Here is a 5,555-nt window from a genome sequence, read left to right as displayed (position 1 = left end):
AAAAAAATATTTCTGAGACCAAAATTAGGAAAACCAACCAGCCATGAAAAATTAAAAAAAAAAAAAATGATAGGAATACACTGAAGGAAAGGTACCAAATGTAAAGACCACAAGGTCAAAAAGCTTGGCACATAAGAGAAAGAAACTCATCATAGTCAGAACCCAGGAAAGGAAAGGTGATGGGTAGAAGATGGGGCAGATAGGAGCGGATCACAAAATGTCCTGTAGGCCAGAGTGAGTCTTCGGCTTTGCTCCCAAACACTAAGTCATATTAGAGTTTTTGTCGTGTTTTTGTTTATGTTTGAACACAGAACAGTGCGATCTGATTTCAGGTTTTAAAATACAATTTTAGTTGCTGTTTATAAAAAGTGGCTTGTAAGGCAATGACAATGAGAACAGAAATTCAGCTCAGTTTTAAGATGATAGGGGGATTTGGAATAGCCCAGTGACAATGGAGACGGGGAGAATGAACCAATTTAATGTGCAATTTAAACTGAGAACAATCATATATATTAATTAAATGTGAGATATAGAGGGAAATAAAGAATAATAAAATAAAGATTAGTCCAGGATGTGGGGCTTGAGAAGATGAATACAGGAATAACATTACAGTATATTGCAATACGGTTGTCAAGATGCCAAATTTCTCCACACTAATTACATTGCACGGATATTTTCCTGACAGAACAGAGATAGTAAACTACAATGCAGGGAACAATTCATTATGAGCCAGAGAATTTCAATACATATCCCATAGATACAATATACTGGCTGCACAAAATTTACTCTCAGGCCAAAACTATAAAAATAATTACCCAAATGATTGTGAGAATTAAAGGAGATAACATGGAAAAAAGTAACCAGCATAATATCTAGCTCACAGCAATTGTTCAGTAAATATTTGTTAAATATGGCTACAGACACAGTCTAATCACCTCGATAAGTGATAGAAGATACTCTGTTAGCCTTAGATTACTCAAGGATTTTTTTTTCTTTCTTACTCAGAGATGGAGTCTAAGGACCACCTTATTCTGCAGAATCATAAATCTATCAGTTATTTTTTTCAAGTGTGTTATTCTTCAGGTGTTTAAGCTTGTCCGGTTTAATATTAAGTGTGTTTCACTTTACTAAAAGAGGTAATTTATGCATACTATCAGCACATTTTCAAAATGTGTCATACTTTAAACTGCCACAAGAGGCATAGAACAATTTGACATTAGATTATTTAGGGTAAACTCCATCTCAACTGTTCCTTATGATTTGTGCAAGTTAATCAAATATCTCTAAATCGAGGTTTTTATAATGGCAGCAGACAAGCAGAATTGGAATGGATAAACTTTTAAGACATATTTATTTCAGGTCTCTAGAATAAGAGAGAATATACTGCCTTCTTTGGAGATAACTGTTAATCACATGATGAGTTATATACATATAACCTTCCTTTTTAATGTTCATGTTAATTATAATCAATTCTTTCTGGAAATAAAGATGATATTGAGTATTTACTGAGTCCCAGATCAAGAACATCTACACTCAGAATTAATAGTCTAGTTGTGGGGAAATAAGCAAAGATTGAATGAATTAATAAATCAATCACTAAAAACACAAGGCAGGGGCCAGATGGTCAGGCAATGGTAATGTAACTGGGCCCACCCAGGAAAGGTCTTGGTCCACATTCTGTGACCTCGCTGGACCCACAAACTCCTGTAATCTGTGATAAGACTCTGTAAGGAATTGCTATTTCTTTGTCTCCAAGGAAATAAATATATAAACATACAAAAAAAAAAGGACAATTATTTACTAAGGGCCAAGAAAGAAAGAAATAGGGTAATGTAAGAAATAAATTATAACAGAGTGAAGAGGTTACTTTAGTCAGTGTAAGTCCTACTAAGAATCATTTACTCTGAGAGTTGAAAGATGAAAACATTTCAGTCTTGCAATTCAATGAGAATACAAAATTAATTCCAGAATTAACAGCAAATATAACATCCAAGATGAGAACAGTCTTGAATTGTCAGATGAAAAAAATGAAAGACTAACTAATGTGATTGAATGTGTAAAAGAACATGAAATAAAAAAGTAAAAAAAGAAAAAAATGAAAGGCAAAGGCTGACAGAAGAAACTGGGTAGAGAATAAATAGTACACAAAAGATAGACTATTAGAAGATTTTAAACAGTGAAGTTACATGGTTTAAAATTAATAATACAGGGTAAAGGTTAGAAGCAAAGATATCCTACGATAGGCTAGTACTCATGGAGGTAGGAATTAGAGAGAAGGTGAAAAGTAGCAGGGTTTGGAAAGTACCCTGTAGGTGAGGATGACAAACATTGTTAATGAGTCTGGATGTATGGACAGCTGTAATGACTCCTTTATTATTTGAATAACTGGAAAAATGATAGTGTCATTTATTGAAATGTGGAAGACTGAGCGAGTAGCAGGATGAAAGGAAGTAGGGACAGACCCAAAAGTGAAAGTTCAGCAGAGAATCAATGTAGAATGCTTGCAAAGTATCTATTTGAATTCTTGAAAAGGTAAGACACTAGTCCGGTATATCATTCTGAATCTCAGAGGTTAGGGCTGAACAAACTTAGTACTCAGAAGGGTAAGATGGCTTTACAAGTCACAGGACCATATCAGATCACATAAGTAGAAGGCATAGACAGGAAATGGTCAATTACTTCAGTATTTAAATTTCAGAGAAGGAGAATCAGCAATAGAGAGGAAGAAAGAAGAAAAATAAAACAAGAAATAGTCTTCTAAAAGACAAGTAAAATAAGAATTTCAAGAAGAAAGAGTAGTCAACTGTACAAATAATGCTGAGAATTTCTAAGTTCAAAACAAGAACTATGAGACTTAATCAAGGTAGAACACATGGATGGCTTTGACAAAAGCAATTTCAGTGAATTGATATCCAAATAATTAAAGTGAACTGAAAGAGAATGGGTGGAGAGAAAAGTAGAGACAAGGTATTGTTACCGAACTCAAATTAGGTTGGCTTGCTCAAGTGCTATAAAACCAAACCATAGGCACATGGTGTGGTAAAGGAAAGTACAAAATTATGGCAAAGCACAAAGCAAGGAGAGCGGGCAGCTCATGCTGAAAAAACCAGTATCCCCAAGATGTTCCCCACATGTGTTTTTAAGGGTAAAATTAGGGGCTGAAGTCCCAAGTGCATGATCAGTTCAGTGATTGGTTCAAGAGGGCATGGTCATCTCATGGGCATTCTTGATTGGTGAGGCCTTAGATAATCAAATTTCTCTTCAGGTGTCTGGAGCCATTCATCCTGGAGTCTCTGAGCTCACAACCAGCATTTTCCAGCCTATAAAACATTGAATCTGAATCTCCCCTCCAGAGATACTCAGAGCCAGAGAGAGCATAAAGGGCCCACTCTGTTGGTACCAGACACCGGGTTCTAAGTGATCCCTCAGAAGATCTGCAGTTGTCTCTGGTCCCTTTGTGGCTGTCATTATTGTTGACAGAAACAATCAATTCTTTCTTGGGTGATCAGGTACAGGAGTTCCCTTTATTTGATTTTGAGAGCGAGAGAGAGTTTCTTGATGACTTTACTTTTGAATTCTACAAACTTTAAAGAAAAACTAACCCCAATTCCTCTCAAACTATTTCGAAAGATGCAAAAGGAAGAAACCCTCCTAAGTTCATTCTACGAACCCTCCAACCTCCTAATTCCAAATCGGGAAAGGACATAACAATTAAAAAAAAAAAGAAAACTTCAGGCCATGGGACCAGCAGTTGGCATAATGGCTATTGTCACCATGTAGTCGACCGCAGTTCAAGTCCCTGACCCGGTGGCTTAAACTCACACCGGGCATGTGTGCATGCGTGCCCAAGATCCCAAGAGGAGAATGGAGAAGAAGGGATTGCGGCGTGGCCATCCCCCCTGGAGCGTGATTTCTCCCTTTCTCTCTCTCTGTCTCTCTCTGTCTTTCTGGCGAGTGCATGCACCTTATAGCAAAAACCTCTCCAAAAAAAAAAAAAAGACTTTAGGCCAATATCCCTGATGAATACAGGTGCAAAAATTCTCATCAAGATACTAGCAAATCATATTTAACAACATATTAAAAAAATTATAAACCATGACCAGGCAGGTTTTATTCTAGGGATGCAAGGTTTACTCAACATACACAAAATAATAAATGTAATACACACATTGACAAAAGGAAAGATAAAAACCATATGGTTTTATTAATAAATGCAGAAAAAAGCATTTGATAAAATACAATATCCATTCATGTTTAAGACGCTCAGCAAAGCTGGCATAGAAGGGACATTCCTCAACACAATGAAAGCCATCTATTACAAACCCACAGCTAAGCTGAAAGTTTTCCCCCTAATAACTAGAAAAACACAAGGCTGCCCACTTTCTCCACTCCTTTTCTAGTACTGAAAGTCCTAGCCATGCAATCAGACAAGAGACTTAACCAAAAGGCATTTAAATAGGAAAAGGAGAAGTGAAATGATCTCTATTTGCAGATGATATCATTATATGCATAGAAAATCCAAAGGAATCCTCAGAAAAACTCCTGGAGGTGATAAATGGATACAGTGTATTGGCAAGATTAAAAATAAATCAACATACAAAAATGTATAGCATTTTTATACACCAAGAGTAAACAAACTGAGGTAGTATTGAATAAAGTAATTCCATTTACACTAGCCACAAAACGATATAACATTTCTGGGAATAAACTTAACCAAAGTAAAAGACCCCTACACAGAAAACAATGAAAAAAATATTTTTAATTGAAAATGATACCAAAAAATGGAAAGACATCCCATGTTCCTAGATTGGAAGAATTAATATAATCAAAATGTCAATCCTACCCAAATTAATCTACAAATTCAATGCAATCCAAATCAAACTACCAGAGATATTCCTTGCAGAAATAGAAAAAGTAATTACAAAATGTGTCTGGAAGCATAAAAGTCTCTGTATTGCCAAAGCAATACTGCATAAGGGGAATAAAGTAGTAGATATCTAACTTCCCAACCTCAAAACATATTACAAAGCTGTGATAATTAAAACAGTATGATATCGGCACAAAAACAGACAGGTAGACCAATGGAACAGAATTGAGAACCCCCAAATAAACCCCAAAACATACAGTCAACTGATCTTTGACAAAAGGCATAAGACAATCCAATGGGAAAAAGAAAATCTCTTCAGCAAATCATGCTGGGAGAACTGGATCCCTACAGAAGAATGAAACTATACCTTTATCTCTTGCCACTAAAAAAGTCAACTAAGAATGGTTTGAGGATCTAAATGTAAAACCTCAAACTATAAAACTACTGATGGAAAACACAGGAAAAACTCTGGAGACTTGGAGTAGGCAAACACTTGTTAAAGAAGACCCCTGACCCCCAAAGCACAGTCCAGCATCCCAAAAATGGACAAATGGGACTGTATTAGTCTGAGAAGCTTCTGCAAAACAAAACGAAAAGTAATTAGAGTGAGAAGACAACCCTCAGAGTAGGAAAATATATTTGCAAATTCTACTTCAGATAAGGGACTGATAACCAGAATATACAGGGA

Source organism: Tupaia chinensis, unplaced genomic scaffold (assembly GCF_000334495.1).
Source record: "Tupaia chinensis unplaced genomic scaffold, TupChi_1.0 Scaffold139962_1, whole genome shotgun sequence".
Classification (NCBI taxonomy): domain Eukaryota; kingdom Metazoa; phylum Chordata; class Mammalia; order Scandentia; family Tupaiidae; genus Tupaia; species Tupaia belangeri.
This window is presented reverse-complemented; position numbering follows the sequence as displayed.